Source organism: Sorex araneus, chromosome 7 (genome assembly GCF_027595985.1).
Source record: "Sorex araneus isolate mSorAra2 chromosome 7, mSorAra2.pri, whole genome shotgun sequence".
NCBI lineage: Eukaryota > Metazoa > Chordata > Mammalia > Eulipotyphla > Soricidae > Sorex > Sorex araneus.
This window is the reverse complement of record NC_073308.1, coordinates 4,379,186-4,398,582: the sequence shown is the minus strand read 5'-3', so window position 1 is coordinate 4,398,582 and position 19,397 is coordinate 4,379,186. Positions and strand designations below refer to the sequence as shown.

Here is a 19,397-nt window from a genome sequence, read left to right as displayed (position 1 = left end):
GACGGTTTTCTCTGGCAGCGCGATGCCTCTGGTGTTCGCCCCATTTGCAGCACGCGTGCTTTCTGCGGTCTTCTTTCCTGCAGGTGAGTGTGAAGGGTGAAAGGACTGGAGCCAAGGTTCGTCCTGACCTCTCCAAGACAGAGACTCCTCTCTTGGCGGGGACTTGATGAGGTTCTCACCGCAGCGAAAGGAGGCCGCTTGGCGACTCGCACCGGCCTCTCGGGTGCTGATTCCTTCGTCTCTGTACTCACTCTGGCTCTGGGCATTCTGGGCAAAGCCGAGAGTAAGATTTATGAAAACGGTAATTTTTTCCAGTGTGTGACACGGGGCTGGGAAACTTCATGTTCCGAACTTGAGCATCTGCGTCTTCCAAACCAAGGAGCGTGTTTTTCAAGTCTTTGGGTTTGTTTTTTGCGTTGGCTGGGATTTTTGAAGTGGCAGCAGACGGGCTGCCCATGGAGAACTGCTCCATGTGGTGGAATCCAACGCCTCGTGCTCCTGGATGGAGGAGGACTCCTCTTTCAAGGAGTTTTCCACCCATTTCCTGGGTGTTCCGCCAAGGGAAGCTCTTTTGGTTCTCTTGGGGCCGACTCCTGAGCCTTCTCTTTCAGGCAATGTTCCTTAAGTCTAGCTGCTCATTCATGAGAACGGACAGGCTGTTTCTCTATGCTGAGGCCTCCTCCGGTTCAATGGTCAGCTCGGTGCTGGTATTCTTCTTTCGAGTCTGTAAAACCTTCATGAACTCCCTTTTCGTGGTACTTATGGACTCTTCCTCCTCTATCAAAAAAAGAGCTTGCTTTTGATCAAGAAAGATAACTGGGGATAATTTTGGGAGCACAGACATAAATTCCAGACAAGTAAATTAGTAATCAGGAAACAAGAGCCATATTGGGAAAGGGGAGCTCAGGGAAGCCCTAAGTTTACATTTATGATTGGCAAGAACAAAAGGAGAAACAAAGAAATGATCATTGCTATTTATTCAGAATAAATAGGGCATGAAGCTTAGTGCATGTCTTTAGGATTATCCCACTGGGGGGCAGAGTGACAGAAGAGCAGATAAAGTATTTATCTTGTACGCAGCCAACCTGGGTCTGATCCCCAGCACCCATACTGTCCCTCAAGCCTTACCAAGACTGACTCCTGAACACAAAGTCAGGAGTTAACTTTGAGCACCTCTGAGTATGCCCCCAACAAGTAAACACACAAAAGATAATCATACGTTTATTCCACTGGTGTCCAAGGACCAGGTCCCCAGTATTCAAGACAAATATTTGCTGCTCAGTTAGACTCTTTACAGATCAACTATGACTTGTTTTTTGTTTGATGTATTGGCCATTTCTAGCCATGCTCAGGGGTTACTCCTGGCTCTGCTGTCAGAATTGATTCTAGGTGGTGCCTGGGGAACCACATGGGATGCTGGGAATTGAACCCGTGTTGAATGCATGAAAGGCAAGCACCCTATCCACTATACATCTCTCCAGACCCTCAACTATGACTTTTTACATTCCCATACCTTTATCCTGTACTCCCCATATGAAGAGAGAGGACTTTTTTTCTCTACCTTTTTTGTGAGCTAATGTTCTTGTTACCATCAAAGAAGACGAAGAAATTCCTCCAGAAATCAGGTCCTCATCTGAATACACGCTTCCTCCACCTACCCACTAATTCTTTTGCTTATCAGTCCTTAGTCTCATATTGTTGAATCTGGGCAGATGTCTAAGTATAGGTTAATGGATTTGCCAGAATATATGTTAATATGCAATGTTGAGAAAATATAGAAAAATAATTCTGTTTTGTTTTGTTTGGGGGCCACACTTGGTGATATTCAGGGCTTGCTCCTGGTTCTGTGCTTAGGAACTCACTCCTGGTGGTGCTTGGGAAACCATATGGGATGCTGGCAATGGAACCCGAGTCATCTGTGTGCAAGGCAAGTCCCCTATCCACTGTACTATCTCTCTGGCTCCTGAAATAATATTGGAGCTCCCAGAATTGCGGAAAACAACTCTTTGTAGATGTCTATTTTGTTTGTTTTTTTTTGCTTTTTTATTATTTTTTATTTTTATTTTTTTTTAATTCTTTTATTAATTCACCATGTGGAAAGTTACAAAGCGTTCAGGTTAAAGTCTCAGTTATACAATGCTCAAACACCCATCCCTTCACCAGTGCACATATTCCACCACCAAGAATCACGATATACCTCCCCCCTTCCCCCCACCTCCTCAGCCCCCCACCCCGCATGTGTAACTGGTAAATTTCACTTTACTTTCACTTTACTTTGATTACATTCAATATTTAAACAAAAAAAATTACTATTATTGATTTGGAGTTTCTCCCCCCTAAAGTCGATCTGCTGAAAAGAAAGCATTTGGTAATTTGTTTTCCATTGCTGAGAATGAAGCGATATGAAGTCAGGAGGCCGCACTAGCAGCAGCATAGTTTTGGATTTATGTATTTTAGTATTTTAGTAACTAAGTTCAGAGAAATGTCTGCCAGGAATCGCAACATTGTAAGCTTGTACCTCTCAGCTACTTTATATTCCACATATGAGTGCGATCTTTCTATGTCTGTCTCTTTCTTTCTGATTCATTTCACTCAGCATGATACTTTCCATGTTGATCCACTTATATGCAAATTTCATGACTTCATGTTTTCTGACAGCTACGTAGTATTCCATTGTATAAATATACCAGAGTTTCTTTAGCCAATCATCTGTTTTCGGGCACTCTGGTTTTTGTGGCTATTGTAGACAGAGCGGCAATGAACATGGAAATGCAGATGTCATCTCTACTATACCTTTTTGCCTCTCTGGGATATATTCCCAGGAGTGGTATTGCTGGGTCAAATGGGAGCTCAATTTCTAACTTTTTGAGAATCGTCCATATTGTTTTCCAAAAGGGCTGAACCAGTCGGCATTCCCACCAGCAGTGAAGGAGAGTCCCTTTCTCCCCACATCCACGCCAACACTGGTTGCTTTTGTTTTTTGGGATGTGGGCCAGTCTCTGTGGTGTGAGATGATATCTCATTGTTGTTTTGATCTGCATCTCTCTGATAATTAGTGATGTGGAACATTTTCTCATGTGCCTCTCAGCCATTTGGATTTCTTCTTTGGAAAAGTTTCTGTTCATTTCATCACCCCATTTTTTGATCAGGTTGGCAGTTTTCTTCTTGTGGAGTTCAACCAGTGCATTGTATACTCTTGTTATCAACCCTTTATCGGATGGGTACTGCATAAATATCCTTTCCCATTCTGTAGATTGTCTTTATATTTTGGTCATTGTTTCTTTTGAGTTGCAGAATCTTCTTAGTTTGAGATAGTCCCATTTATTTATCTTTGTTTTCACTTGCTTGGCCAGTGGCGTGTCAGCTTTGAAGATAACTTTGGCTTCAATGTCGTGGAGGGTTTTGCCGACCTTATCTTCAATGTACCTTAGGGATTCTGGTCTGATGTTGAGGTCTTTAATCCATTTTGATCTGATTTTTGTACATGGTGATAGATGGAACTCTAAGCCCATTTTTTTTGCATATAGCTATCCAGTTTTGCCAGCACAATTTGTTAAACATGCTTTCCTTGCTCCACTTCACATTTCTTGCTCCCTTATCAAAGATTAGATGATCATATATTTGGGGGTGTATGTCAGAGTATTCAACCCTATTCCATTGGTCTGCAGCTCTGCCTTTGTTCCAATACCATGCTGTTTTAATGACTACCGCTTTGTAGTAGAGTTGGAAGTTGGGAGGTTGATTCCTTCCATTTTCTTTTTCCCAAGGATTGCTTTAGCTATTCGTGGGGGCTTATTGTTCCATATGAATTTCAGGAGCGCTTGCTCCATTTTTTTGAAGAATGTCAAGGGTATCCCTATAGGGATCGCATTGAATTTGTACAATACTTTGGGGAGAATTGCCATTTTAACAATATTAATTCTTCCAATCCATGAGCAGGGGATGTCTTTCCATTTCCTTGTGTCTTCTTTTATTTCCTGAAGTAGTGTTTTATAGTTTTCATTATACAAGTCCTTTACCTCCTTTGTTAAGCTGATTCCGAGGTATTTGATTTTTTGAGGCGCAATTGTGAATGTGATTGCTTTTCTCAGGTCACTTTCTTCTCTCTCATTATTTGCATATAGGAAAGCCATGGACTTTTGGGTATTGATTCTATAGCCTGAACTTTACTCTACGACTCTATTGTTTCTAGGAGTTTCTTGGTAGAGGTTTCAGGGTTCTCTAGGTATAGTATCATATCATCTGCGAATAGTGAGAGCTTGATTTCTTCCTTTCCTACCTGAATGCCCTTAATATCTTTTTCTTGCCTAATCACTCTTGCAAGTACTTCCAGTACTATATTGAACAGAAGTGGAGAGAGTGGGCATCCTTGTCTTGTCCCTGTTCTCAGAGGGAAGGCTCTTAGTTTTTCCCCATTGAGGACAATGCTTGCCATAGGCTTGTGATAAATAGCTTTGACTATATTGAGGAAGGTCCCTTCTATACCCATTTTGGCGAGTGTTTTCATCATAAATGGATGCTGGATCTTGTCAAATGCTTTCTCTGCATCTATTGATATGATTATATGATTTTTATCTTTTCTTTTGTTGATATGATGGATTATGTTGATTGATTTCCGGATGTTAAACCATCCTTGCATCCCCGGGATGAATCCCACTTGGTCGTGATGTATGATCTTTTTGATGAGTTGTTGAATTCTATTTGCTAATATTTTGTTGAGGATCTTCGCATCTGTGTTCATCAGGGATATTGGCCTGTAGTTTTCTTTTTTTGTGGTGTCTTTGTTTGCTTTTGGTATTAGGGAGATATGAGCCTCATAGAAACTGTTTGGGAGGGTTTCTGTTTCTTCAATTTCCTGGAAAAGCTTGAGAAGGACTGGCAAAAGGTCCTCTTTAAATGTTTGGAAGAACTCTGTAGATGTCTATTTTGACTTCATTTACTTTCTACTATTTCCAGCTCTTCCAGAAACATTACTGGTGCCCACTCGAGCAAATCGATGAACAACAGGAGGACAGTGCTACAGTGCTACTTAGGGAACTGTATAAAGTTTCTGACTTCTTGAATGTCAAGTGTAACATTGTGTAGTTGGGTTTATTTTGGGGGGCAGTGGGGACAAACCCAGAAATGTTCAGGGGTTACTTCTGTCTCTATGCTCAGAGATCACTCCTGGCAGGAATTGGGGACCATCTGGGATGCTAGGGATCCAACCCAGGTCTGCCATATGGAAGGCAAGTGCCCTAGCTGCTAGACTATCTCTGTGACCAACCTTTACTGAAGAATTAAGAGTTCTTTTGGTAGTGGTGAAGTTTAGGAGGGGGGGGGGTTAAGGGAAGTGAGGAAGAAGCATGGACTTGCAGAGAGTCCCAGACTGAGAACACGCGATCTAGGCATTAGGCACATTTAACACTTTTAGTTTTTCTTTTCCTCACCTAAAACAAAAAAGTTATTAGTATTTTATTCTGAATTTAGATTATTTGGTTTGGTTATTCTCTAAATAAAACTATTGCAGTTGGAGTAATGTGGTTATAATAGTACCAATGCTATTGGTCTTCATGTACAAAGTGAACTTCATCTGGACCACCGCTGAAATGCTGAGACCCCACAGTCTATACATTCTCTCTAGTCCGACTCTTCTCCCAGCCACCCCCAACAAATCCCCAAGTTTGATGTTCATCTTATGAAAGGTGATTCATAAATGACTGTTATGCTCACCTCTGATAAGGGAGTGATAGACTTGTTAATAGATGTTTTTAAAAATAACACTATATTTGTGTAAGAAGCTAAGTGATCTGATGTGCCCAATTGCTGATAGCAAATCAGATTCATAATATCCCGGCGTGAAAACACTTTTTTGTGTGTTTTATGTGTATGTGTGTTGCATGCATGCACCATACTCACTACTACCCAAAGGATACTCCCAGCAGTGCTTGGGAAACTGTTTTGCGGGGGGTTGAACGCATACCTCCCACATGAAAAGCATGTGGTGCAACCCATTGGTCTATTTTCCTGGGCCCCTAAAAGCACATTTTGGAAGTATTCAAGCTAAGATCAGTAAACTTACTATGTGGAAAGATAGTAAAGGGCACCTGAGTGCTTCGTAGATGAAAGGGTTAAAATTCATAAAAGGCCCAGAGGTGGGGATGGTCTAAGAATCCAAGGAGCCCATGAATCATTAGAAGGGTTAAGTGGCAACCTCTGCCTAGAAAACCAGAAATTCTCAGGTTCTAAGCAAAACTTTCATAAGCCAGTATGACTTGTCTTGCCTATAAAATTACAAAAACACATGCAATAAAGTAGCTACACCTGTCCTGTGAAGAAAAGGGCACTTGAGATTTGTTATGTATAAAATTTGTTTACAAACTGCCTTCTGTGGCTGAGCTCTCATCTGGAGGATCAGCACCTTGCCCAGAGTGTGGCACTCATTTGTGACCATTAATGTTAGCTCCCTCCCCCGTTCCATCCCTTTCTTCCATTCCTCTTAAGTCTTTAGGTCATGCATAGACTGCTAAGGTAATGACGTGACTGAGATTCTGACTTTTACCAAGGGAAATCGTTCTTAGAAATACAGGGAGTTTAACTCTGAATAAAACCAACGCAACTACTTAATCAGTTTAAAATGGATCATCAGTTATTAAAATAAAAAGGAAACAAATCAAAAAGCTATCAGCAAGCAATTCAGACTCACCACAGTGTGTGCCACTAGTAGGACATTCACTGTCACAATGTAGTTTGTCTTGCAGTCAACATCAACTATTATTTTTCAATTGGCAGAGGCATTAGGTTAGATGGCTAGGCAAGATCCTATGAATCGAAACACAGAGAATTAAGTGCAGAGTAAAGGAGTTAATTTAAATATGTAGAAGAGGCAGCCAAAGTCATTGTGCGGCTATTCAAAAAGTTCCTGAGAAATATGGATGAGGTGTTGCTCGAACTCTGTGGTGGTGGGAATCCAACTGGGAGGTGATGCATGAAAAGCATGTACCTTACTTTCTACTTTCTACTACCTTACGTACCTTACTTTCTACTTACCCTCTACTTTCACTTCAGCCTTCAGAAAATTGAGTTTTGTTTTTGGGTCATATCTGGTGGTACTCGGGTTGCTCTGGGCTCTGGGCTCAGGGATCATTCCTTGCAGGCCTCAGGGAACCATAGACAGTGCCAAAGATTGAACAAGGGTTAGCCACATGCAAGGCAAATACCTAACTCACTATCCTATCTCTCCAGCTTCCAGATAATCATAAAAATGCCAGTTATAACATGTGGAAATCTGAAAGTACTTTTCCAGACTATTAAAAAAAAAACAGCAGGGACTAGAGTAATAGTATAGTATTGAAGGTATGGCATTTGCTTTGAACACAGTCGACCTGGGTTTGATCCCCAGCATTCATGAGACACCAAAAGTGATTCTTGAGTATCTCAATTTAAAAATATTTTTTAAAAATAAAATTACACCTCAATTAAACATAGCTTAAGAAAAATAAACAAGCAGAGGTATGGTGCCACCAGCAGGTCAACCTGTACCTGCGGGGTGAGAGTATCAGCAGCCAGATGGACCCTTCTGGCTTTCTGATACCCCAAAATTGACACTGTACTTGTGGTTGAACCCCAACAACTTAGGGCCAAGTTTACCAAAACTAAACAGCCAAAAGTTTGTTATGTGGGAGCCACACCCACAAACAACCTTCGTCTCAGTTATACAAGCTCATTTATTGCTGTATTTCAGAGCCCCATAAATCTCGAAAGAGATTAAAAGCTGCAGTTAGGGCTGTTCGTGAGGCGCCCTACGGTCAAGCGGGCATACCCTGCAGGGCATATGCCAATAGTTTATTCCTCTGGAGAAGATGGAAACAAGGGCCACGATCCAGGGACACACGAAAGAATCTCTGGATCAGGAAGCTCTCTTCAGAGATGTCTCTAGACCTTAAGCCAGGCCAACTTCACTGGAGTGTCTCAGACAGAGGCAAGTGTTATCTTTCCACCCATCACCTAAAAACCCCGGCAGCTTCCAACTTCCAGAAGCCAATGAGAAGTACAGTGTAGGATAACATTGGGTATGTCCTTTCAGCCTTGCTGCAGGGAACTTAGTTTACCTTAAAGCAATGTCCTTTTGTATGGACACAGGAAGACATTTAATATTAAGCTTAGTAGCTTGGGAGTTGATTGACTCCAATAATATTTACTCCTGGGCATCTGCTTTCTTGACTCAGTTTCCCTTAGTTCCTAGCACCCCAAAAGCAGGGTGTATATGAGGAACTGAATGGACTCAGGGCAAGCTGTGAGCTACCCTGGCATCAAAATGGGCCAGGCCAAAGTGCCACAATACTCAACTATAAGATGAGATCATGGTCATAGACAAATGCTGTCATGATCTAAAAGTAACGACGAGACTAGGACCTTGCTGGGGTTAGGAAGACTAACCTGACCTGAGGACTGTGGTCTGGAATATATAGTAACATGTCCTCAGGAAGAACCAAACTTTAAGTTTGATATATCTCTTACTGTGCTCATACAGGATGGCATTGCTAGAGATATTAGAAATAGATTTACTCCAACTATTTAAGTGGATTACTGGGTGAGGAAAGAAGAAAGCAACACACCCTGGACACCCTGGATGGTATTCTGCCCTTAAGCAGATCACCTAGTAATCTGGAGTAATCTCTTTAGATGAGATCTTGTCCTTGAGTTAATCTCCGGGAGGAGTGGTTTTACCCCTCTTTGTTGATTTGTTAATGTTCAACCCACCTTTGTGTCACCACCCTATGTGATTGCTATATAAACGAAGACTGTAAGAGCAGAAAGGGTCTGAGTCAGAAGTAAAGGTGAGAGTCAGAAGTAAGAGTCAGAGTCAGAAGTGAGAGCAAGAAGGACTCTAGAGACGGAAGCAGAAAGGCTCCAGAGAGAGAAGCAGAAGAGGTCCGGAGACAGAGATTGGGAGAGAGAACGGAAGAGATTAGAGGAGAGTCTACAGAGACAAAGTCAGAGATAGAGAGACAGACAGAAGAGAGCACAGCGGCACACACAGAAGCAGAGCTCAAAGGAGAAGCCATCCCTATCCGGTCCATACATAGCGGCTGGAGAGCACCAAACTCGAGCGGAGAGATAGAGAGAAAGAGAGAGAGAGAGAGAGAAAGAGAGAGAGAGAGAGAGAGAAAGAGAAAGAGAGAGAGAAAAAGAGAGAGAAAGCCGTCCCGAGAGCACTCGAACACACATCATCGCACCCTTCCATGTGCACGTTTATATTTTTTACACATGAGTAACATCCATTTGACATAATTCATTAGGAAGGAGTTCTCTTGGATTAACCCCATCAGAAACTATTCTGGAATGAGATGCACAGGCAGGGCATTTTTTTTTTATTTTATTCTGACATCACGAGCTTTTCTGTATGATGAGATTTTTAAGTGTCTTAATCTTTTTAAATTTTTAAGTCACACCCGGCAATGATCAGGGGTTACTCCTGGCTCTGCACTCAGGAATTAGCCCTGGCTGTGCTCAGGGGACCCTGTGGTATGCGGGGAATCGAACCCGGGTCGGCCACGTGCAAGGCAAATGCCCTACCCGCTGTGCTATCACTCCAGCCCCCAGGCAGGGCAATTTTTAACAATTAATCATGCTGCCTCTCTAGTAAGTCCAAATTGATATTGAAAGGCTTTTGCATTTGACGATGTAATTTATGTGACTGTTCAGGTGTAAGAACAACATGAAATCTAAGAGCAAGGTCTGCTTGCTCATTGCCTTCAGATAAAGGACCCACCAACCCCGAATGGGTCCTGATATGTCCTATATAGACCCTACACGTCTCTGATATGTTCTATGTAGACCCCACAGGTCCGGGATTGCAAGCATTGCTGAATATTAATAAACAAAGTAACAACGGGAGAGGTACGCATTTGAGACAAAATGGCTGTTTCTACTGCTGGAAAACTTTTTGCTATATGGTAGCTATCCATAAAAATATTCAAAGGATCTTTTCATAATTGAAAAGTTTTCCAAATAGCATACAATTCACTCTTCTGAGTAGATGCAGTAGAAATAGAATACAACTTAAGTGGATCTTTCACAACTATGCTAGCAAATCCTTTAGAGATGAAATCAGTAAATACAGTTAAGGCATCTGCTATAGAAGTCTTTTTAACAACATGGGAAAAGATAAAAGATGTCTTTAAGGCAAATTGTAATAACTTATCACCAGGATGATGATTATTATAATTCAAGTATATACATATATTTTTGCTTTTGGGGTCACACCCAGAGATGCTCAGGGGCTACTCCTGGCTCTGCACTCAGGAATGACTCCTAGCGGTGCTCAGGGAACCATATGGGATGCTGGGAATCGAACTCAGGTCGGTCGTGTGCAAAGCAAATGCCCTACTTGCTGTGCTATCGCTCCAGTTCCCAATTCAATTATTTTTGCTGAGCAGGTTGAAGAGTCGCCTCTACATTTCGACTGCCAAGGAAGCTTCAGGAGTTAACTCCCTGGGGGATAAAGGATCAGAGTCTCCTTTTAACATATCAAAAGAGGTTTTCATTTCCTAGTAGCTCATTTTAAAGCAGGTCAAATCCAATTAATATCTCCAAGTAATTTTTATTAATTAAAATTTTCAAACAATCTCTCTGAATTTGCACTTTTTGTGGTACAATTCGGTCTTGTAATAATCTATATTTCAAATATTCATAGGGGGCTTTTCATTGGATTTTATCTGGTGCTAGTACAAGTCCCCATTTCTTTTTTTTTTTCTTTTTGGTTCACAACAGGTGATGCTCAGGGGTTATTCCTGGCTCAGCACTCAGGAATTTCTCCTGGCGGTGCTCCGAGGACCATATGGGATGCTGGGAATCGAACCTGGGTTGGCTGCGTGAAAGGCTTGTCAGCCCTACCCGCTGACAAATCCCCATTTCTTAATATTATCTTGTAATGCCACATATGCTTCTTTTATTAAATATTCAGGGTTTTTTTTCTTTGCTTTTTGGGTCACACCTGACGAATGTACAGGAGTCATTCCTGGTTCTGCACTCAGGAATTCCCTGGCGATGCTCAGGGGACCATATGGGATGTGAACCCGGGTCGGCCACGTGCAAGGCAAACGCCGTACCCGCTGTACTATCGCTCTAGCCCCTAAATCTTCAGTTTTGGCAGCCATAAGAATATCATTCATATAACGTATTATAATGACCTGCTCAAATAATTTTCTTACGGGCTGAATAGCTTTAGCTACAAACTTTTGACACAAAATGGGTTTTCATTCCTTGGGGTAAAACAACCCAATGATAAGGTTCATAAGATTTTGTAAATTAATGGTAGGAACACTAAAGGCAAAGCAACAACAGTCTTTTTCTTGCAAAGGTGTAGTAAAAACCAATCTTTTAAATCCAAAACAACTGTGTACTACAGACCAGGAATAGCAACAGGACTTGGCAGGCCGGCTGCAGAGCTCCCATAGTCTGCATATGTCATCAGCTGCTCTAAGATCTCATCGCCTCCTCCACTTACCAGATTTCTTTTTTATTAAGAAAACTGGTGAGTTCCAGGGAGAATTAGAAGGCACGATATCTCCCAAATATAATTGTCCTTGAACTATTCTGCAGCAGCGAGATTTTCTTTATTAAGTGGCCACTGCTCAATTCAGACAGGTGTATCAGAAAGCCAAACTACTGGGTCTGCTCACTCGACAGTGACCGTGGGGGAAAATCCAGGGAGGGTGTGACCCAAACCACACCCATTTAATTTCCTTGAGGGTAAGACTATTATGCACACGGTTTCCTTGCACATTCAGTCTGACAGGAGATAGAGTAAATTCCCTGACATCCTCTCCTGCTGCTGTAGCCTTTGCAATCGCTTCCTCCCCCACAGATTGCCTCTCAGAATATGGAGGAAGAGGCGAGTATTTCCCTCTTGAGTCTTCTAAATAAGAATAACAGTTCATTTTTGTAATGGATCTTCTATAAGATCGTTAGTACTTTCTTCTTCTAAAACAGTTACTATAGAAGCTGTGGTAGTGGGAGGAGCCGAAGGGACTGTCCCCTGTTCTGCTCCTCCTTAGTTTCTATTTTCTCCCTTTTTTCTTCCTGGAAGCAGATCCCTTCCATAATTAATTTCCAGAGAGCAAAAGTATCTACTGGAGTTTTATCAGGACCACAACTATTAAAATACTGCTGGAGATCTTGATCTCCTTGTTTCCAAGTCTGCTCATTTAGAATTCCTTGGCTAAGTATGGAGAAACTGTAAAAAACTAAGGCACACCGAGGGGCGTGTGCACTCGCGGGCTCTCCGGGAGGCTCTGTCTCACCACCCGCGTTCGGTGCTCTGGAACCGCTGTGTGTGCTGTCGGTCAAGGGCAGGCGATGGAAGGAAGAAGGACCAAGCTGGTTGCTGATTAGTTACCGTTTATTCAATCTTCCATCTTTCCCATCTCCCGCACTTCTCGCTCCCTCCTCTCTCTGGATCTACTGCCGCATCTCTCGCTTCTCTTGTCTCTCCTCTTGTCTCTCCCACCTTGCCCTTTAGGCTACCCCATCCAGGTAGCAAAATCAACATAAGAAAGCCCTTCCTGAGGGCAGGGCGTTCCAAAGCCCTTCCTGACTCTTAAGGTTTTTTTCCTTTCCTTAGTCCAAACACTTAATAACATTTTAATACTAGTTATTTTTGTATGGGCATAGCAAGAGATACATTGAGGCATGCAAGGCAGTTCTCCTGGCAACATCTTGCCAGACTCAACTACAGCACTCAGGCCAGATTAATCATTCCTAACCCTAGCAGGGTCCAAATCTAGTTATCACTGTTTGGATCATGACAACATTTGTTCATGATCAAGCTCTTAACTTATAGTTAAGCATTAGGCACTTTGGCCAGGCCCATCTCGATGCCGGGGTAGCACACAACTCACCGCTTGCCCTGGGTCCGTCCCGTCCCTCGTCGGGACCCTGCTTTTGGGGTTGCTAGGAAGTAAGGGCAGCTGAGGCTTAGGTCCAGAGAACAGATGCCCAGGAGGAAAATATCATGTAGAGTCAAATGACTCCCAGGTTACAAGAGCATAGCATTTGCTAAGTCTTTCTGTGTCCATACAAAAAGGACATTGGTCTGAATAAACTATGCAGAGGACTCAAGGAGAAGAGAAAAACATTATTTACAAGTCAAGAGAACACTAAGAAAGAAGCTACAAATCAACAAAGAAGAATGGGAGCACTGTAACGGGAGTAACCCAATAAACCTAAACTACCTGAGGCTATGTTATCCTACAGAAACAGTATGTACATGCTGCAAAAAAGTTACAATCTGACTTTCTTTTACTTAAAATCCTCCAATTTGAATCATTAAAGCAAGCGTCTGTGCAAACAATTTTTAATTTCTTTTCTTTTATTTTTTTTATTATTTTTTTATTTCCCTCATACAAAGTTCGGGAACCCATCCCTTCACCAGTACCCATACTCCACCACCAGTAAACCCAGCATCCCTCCCACCCTCCCCAATCCCATCTCCCCCCACCCCACCCTGTCACTGTGGCAGGGCATTCCCTTCTGTTCTCTCCCTCTAATTAGCTGTTGTGGTTTGCAATAAAGGTGTTGAGTGGCCGCTGTGCTCAGTCTCTAGCCCTCATTCAGCCCGCAACTCTCTTCTCCCAAATGGCCTTCGACTACATTATAGCTGGTGATCCCTAATGGAATACTATACAGCTGTTAGAAAAAAGGAGGTCATGAATTTTTTATTTAAGTGGATCGGCATGAAAAGTTTCATGCTGAGTGAAATGAGTCAGAAAGAGAGAGACAGACATAGAAAGATTGTACTCATCTATGGTATATAGAATAACAGAGTGGGAGACTAACACCCAAGAATTTTTAATTTCTTAATCGTTGCCCCATTTCCCCCCCTTTCTCAACAATAACTGTCCCTCCCCGGACTTCCTTACCTTATTCTACAGCTGCCTTGTCTTTTCCACACCTCATACACCTCTGTTCCTCTTGCCCCTCATTCTGGCACGACTTAATGGGCCTGCAGGCTGTCAAAGGAATGGGTTAAGAGGGAAGATGAGGATCTTAAAGAGACGAATAAGTGGTTGAGAGGGCTGAGTTCTGGACCAGCAGCCTCGATCTTTATTTCAGGAAGCCTTTTCTACATCTCTATCAGGAACTTGGCAAGCATAACCATCCACTGTAATTGCAAAAAGCATATTCCTAAGATCATACATTTCTTTGATCATAACAAAATACAGTGGGGAACAACCTGATCATTCCTAAACCTTTTAATGATTAGCAGACCATACAGCTACTTGTGTGTCCTACTAATCTATTAACACATCTATATCCTGTTAACTGCTCAGCAGGCTAAGGTTGGTAATCTTTTAACTTCTCTATAGGCTTGGGTTGGTGATATCATAGCTTCTCTGCATACTAGGAGTGGCAGACAGTTATCTATGCCAAGTATTCTAAGCCCTCTGTCTGAGGCAGCTCCCAGAGCTACATCCAAATAAGGATCCTGCATGAGCAGGTAGCTCCCCGCTCACACCACCTGGAAATTTTATTTTCTGAAGAGGCTCTCAGAATTTCCTATAAAATACTTATTTTCTCATTTTAAAATGCATACATGAATCAGTCCAGCGATGGACTTGGGAATTAAAGCCGAAAAGGTCAACGTTCATGTAACCAATAAAGGCCATAAAGGCCGTTGGCAGGAAATGCAGGACTGAAGCTGGAATCTCTCCCCGAGGCAGGGATGAGGTCCGAGAGGAATGGATGGGATGGGAGGATGGGAGGCTCTCCTGTGCTCCCAGAATAATCGCTCCTGAAGAGCTGTAAAAGCCACCATCCTCCAGCAGGGATGAGTATTAAAGCAAATCACAACCAGTTCCGTTGTTCTTTCCAAGGGCTCCCCAAGTGCCACAGCAGTTAATGACAGCAGACTCAACTCCTACCCCTACTTACAGTCACACTCTTGGGCTCTTGAAATGGCCAGAACTTTTGCAGCAGTGTCTACCTCTACTGTTGATACTAAGGCCTGTCTGTTTTCCCAACTCACAAACTTATTCACAAGAGCATGCCCTAACGTGGTATTCAGGTGCTCCTCCCTTAAAACCTAGTTAGATTCACATGGGTTTTTTGACTTGTTTTCTCTTAAAAACAAACTAAACAAAAAATGTCATTTTTAAGACTCAAAAGAGAGCTCTTGCCTTACAGGTGACTGAGCCATATGGAGTTCACTCTCAGCACCACCTCTGGTCCCGCAACCCCAGTAAGGAGTCACCCCTGAACACAGAGCAATTAGTACCCCCTGACCACCACCAGGTTCAGGACCATGCCCCACATCACCAAAAGCTAAACAAACCAACCCCCTCAGTCTGCAGTGAGCAGGATGCTGGGAGGCACAGAGTAAAGAAGAATGTGTGAGCAGTAGTTGACTAAGATGATATTTCTCCACCTCGATTTCAGAAAACATTGGTGGAGGGATGGGAGTAAATAGTCCAGTGGGTAGGGCACTTTTTTTGCACACAAGTGACCTGGATTGGATCCCTGACCCTGCACCTTGCCAATAGTGATCTGTGAGCACAGAGCCAGGAGTAAGACATGGATAGGTGTGTTTCCAAAGAAAATTAAGAAAAGAGGGGGCAGAGAGATAGTACAATGGGAAAGGTGGTGGTCTTGCACGCAGCTGACTTGGTTTGATCTCTGGCATCCCACATGGTCCCCAAGCATGGTCAGGAGTGACTCCTGAGTGCAGAGTCAGGAGAAACCCCTGAGCATCTCCAAGTGTGTTCCCAAAACCAAACATTGGTGCAGCCAGGTACTGCCGAGGTTCTCCTCGGTCCACTGGACTCATCCCAGCTGCACATACCCCACCTTCCGTGAGATAGATGCGTGGTAGCAAGAACCCCAGCAGCAGTGGAAGAAGCACAGATCTCCCTCTCCAACACAGATATTCATAACCTTTAGATACTCAAAAATAATCGTCTTTGGGGGCTGGAACAATAGCACAGTGGGTAGGGCATTTGCCTTGCACAGGGCTGACCTGGGTTCGGTTCCCAGCATCTAATATGGTCCCCCGAGCACTGTCAGGAGTAATTCCTGAGTGCAGAGCCAGGAGTATCCCCTGTGTATCACCGGGTGTGACCCAAAAAGAAAAAAAATCATCTTTGATACATCGCCCTGTGAAATTGCAAGCCAGGAAAAGTTAAATACATTAGTGAGGGAAATTAGCAGTGAGCCTGATTTGATCACCTACTGAAAAGAACATCAGTGCTGACACTCTGGTCATATGAAATGGGTGCAGTTCGAGGAGCCTTGAGCCAGCATGTTCTTCGGGTTAGTGTGCTGAGCGAACTGCCCATCCCTTCCTTGTCAGGCCTCTCAGTTTGTGGATGCGGAGCAAGAGACACTGTTCTCTAGACAGTCAGTGCTCAAGTGCTCAAGCTCACATATCCAAACTTGATGTAAACCACATGAGCTGGGGTTTAACTCCGAAGTCTCTCAACTCTCACCCCGCCCTGCAGGGAAGGATAAGTTGGGGCTGCCATCAAAGGTCACACAGGCTGCAGAGATTGCCTTCACTGGCTGAGCACAGGGTTTGCATGCTGGAGGCTGGGGTTCGATCGCAGCACCGCATGGTCCCTGAAGCACTGCCTGGAGTGACTGTTTCCCAACCACAGACCTGAGGGAGATCTCCACTCCCCACCTCGAAAAAAAGGGGTCCACTGTACTAATGATTTATTCGTATTTTTATTATATGTCAGGGAGGTTATTCTGGGTCTCTCCTCCTGATTAACTTCATCTCTCCTGATACTCTCCAAATCTATCCACATAGCAGCAGATTACTTGCTATCATCTTTTCTTTCATTCTCTTTTTTTAATTGAATCTTTTTTATTTAATTTTATCTGTAACTTTTATTGAAAGTTACAAAGCTTTCAGGTTTTAGTATGTCATACAATGATCAAACACCCATCCCTTCACCAGTTCACATGTTCTACCACAAGAACCCCAGTATATCCCCTACCCCCCACCTTGCCTGTGTGGCAGATGATTTTCACTTTACTCTCTCTTTACTTTCATTACATTCAATTTTTCGACAGAAGACCCACTATTATTATTTGGAGTTTTCCCTCAACTACTAGACCTGCCGAAAAGGCATCATTAGATCATTTGTTTCCTATTGCTGATAATGAAGAGCATATGATGGCCACATGATTTTGGATTTCTGGTATTTTAATAATTAAGTCCAGAGGGATTTCTGCCAGAAGCTACTGTGTTCTGAGATTGGTTTGTGTGCCTCTGGGATCATGGCTGTTCAGGAGCTGAGGAGCCATTCATTCATGGCCACCACTGGGGGTCTCCTCAGGGCAGAGAGCAGTGCTGGTTCTGCTTCCCCACATCCCGAGAGTTCCCAGCGCCCCGTCACTGCAAGCTCGTACCTCTCTGTGCAATAGACTCTTAAAAATGGCAGTCACCACGCCACCAACGAGGAAGAAAGGCAGAGGGACAAACACCATTCCCCTCCCAGGGCAGCACAGGGCCGAAGCTTAGTTCAGAGTCCAAAAGCATTTTTTGCCATAAACTGCTGGGTTCTGGGATTGGTTTCTGTGCCTCTGGAATCATGGCTGTTCAGGAGCTCATCTTTTCTTAGAGTTGAGCAGTATTCCATTCTGTAGATGTACCTTTAAAGACAGTTTCTTTAACCAGCCCTCTATTCTTGGACATTTGGGTCTGTTCTAGATTTTGGCTATTGTGAATAGTACTACAAAGGGTGCAAATGACTTGGGTCTTTGGGACAGATGCCAAGCAGTTGACTGTGAAATATCGCGGGGGGCGCTCAGGGCGCGCTCCGGGTATAAGGAGTGGGGAAGACACGTTTTCCTGAGAGCCCCCTGGGCAGGAGAGTGATTGAGTTCTGTTGGTCCCCAGCGCCAACACCCTGGGAAAGCAAAGACGGGCGGCTTCACAAGTGAGCAAGCTTCACTCACGGAAGCCAGGACGGCCCCATCCTTATGCAGAAGGTGGCCAGGCAAGGGAAGGTAGCCAGTAGGATCTAGTCCCAATGGGACACCTCAGGCAGCTGACAAGCCCTACTTGGGGGTGGGGCAGGTCCGCAGCCTCCTCAAGGATCTGGGGTGAACCGCCTACCCGCTGGCCCCGCCCCCTGATCTCGTCGGGGCTCCGCGATTGGGCCGTCGCGTGAGGGCGTGGCCGTACGTCCAGACCCCAGGCTAGTGTCCTCGCCACAGGCGCCGCTTTTTGCTGTCTGGGGTTGGGAGGCCGCCACCACATTTGGGGGCGAAGCGGGGGGGCTGCGGCTATCCTGAGCGCCGGTCAGCGCCTTCCGGCTCCCTGTGGTGAGTGACGACTGAGGGGGCGAGCGGGGGGCGGGGGAAAGCTAAGCGGCGGCGGGACAGCCCCCGCGGAGCCCCCCGGGCGCCCGCCCCGAGCCCGGCATCTGCCAGCCCCTTCCCCACCCGAGCCCGCGAGCCCGCGAGCCCGACCCCGGCCCGCCGCCGCCCCGCCAGGCACATCTCACCCCGCGACCCTGGGGACCGCCCTCGCCGCTCTGCCCCTCGCGGGTTCGGCTCCCTTAGCCCAGTTTCCCTCAGCTCCCTGCAGTGCACCCCGAGGCCTGCCCCGGGACCCGGGTTCCATCCCTGCGGCATCGCGTATGGGATTCCTGAGTGCGGAACGTAGGGCTGAGCCCTGAGCACTGTCGGGTGTCTACCCCAAAAAAGCCAAAATCCAAGGTCCCCTCCTCCAAGCCCCCCCTCCACCTCCGCTGGCCCCCACGTTTACCAGCACAGCCAAGGTGAGTGGCCCGTGGAGCCCAGCGCTTTCATGACAACCTGGACCCAGCCCTTAAATGTGCCTGAGCTCAGCGCCTCACTCTCCTGTCCTCCCTGCCCGTCACGCCCCCCCCCCCCCCATCTCCGCTTCCTCATCCGTCTCATGACAAACCCAGCAAGGTCCTTGCACCTCTGCTCGAGGGCTCAGCTCAGCACCCATCGCCCCTTGACCCAGTCCCCATGCGGTCTGAGAAAGTTCAGAGCCCTCTGCCAACCCCCCTCACTGTCCCACAGCAGCCAAATATAGACGCTTGAGCAGTACCTGGCAGTTAGGTGGCGGCTAGACTTGCCCCCGAGGGAGTCCGGTGGTCAGCTAGCTTGAGGGACAACCTGGCAGTTAAGGGGGCTGGCTCGACTGGCCCCTGAGAGGCTCCAGTGGTCAGCTAGCACGGGGGCCGCCCTTGTTGGGTGCCAGAGTTTCTCCTCGCCTTATGTTACAACATATGTTTGCAGTAAGGTTTGGTTAGACAGTCTGAGGCATTTAAAATATGCATGCGAAAGAAATACGTTTTCTGGGAGTTGCTCTGTGGCTTGCTTGAGAGCAGCCTGTTCAGTCCTCTTTTATTAACTAGCTTGATGTTCTAGCCAAT

General features: G+C 44.9%; 1 protein-coding gene across 5 annotated transcripts in view; it reads left to right on the top strand.

Moving 5' to 3' along the window:
- The first annotated feature begins 90 nt into the window (after positions 1 to 90).
- LOC129406600 (pleckstrin homology domain-containing family M member 1-like) overlaps positions 91 to 19,397 on the top strand; it is a 60,369-nt gene continuing 41,062 nt past the window's right edge. For 2 of the 5 annotated variants that reach the window (XR_008631097.1, XM_055144926.1), the window contains exon 1: positions 18,187 to 18,312. The gene's annotated coding sequence lies outside the window, so the exon portion shown is untranslated. Of the gene's footprint in view, positions 756 to 18,186; positions 18,313 to 19,397 lie in introns of those variants that run through there. The other 3 variants (XR_008631095.1, XR_008631094.1, XR_008631096.1) reach the window with 3 other exon arrangements.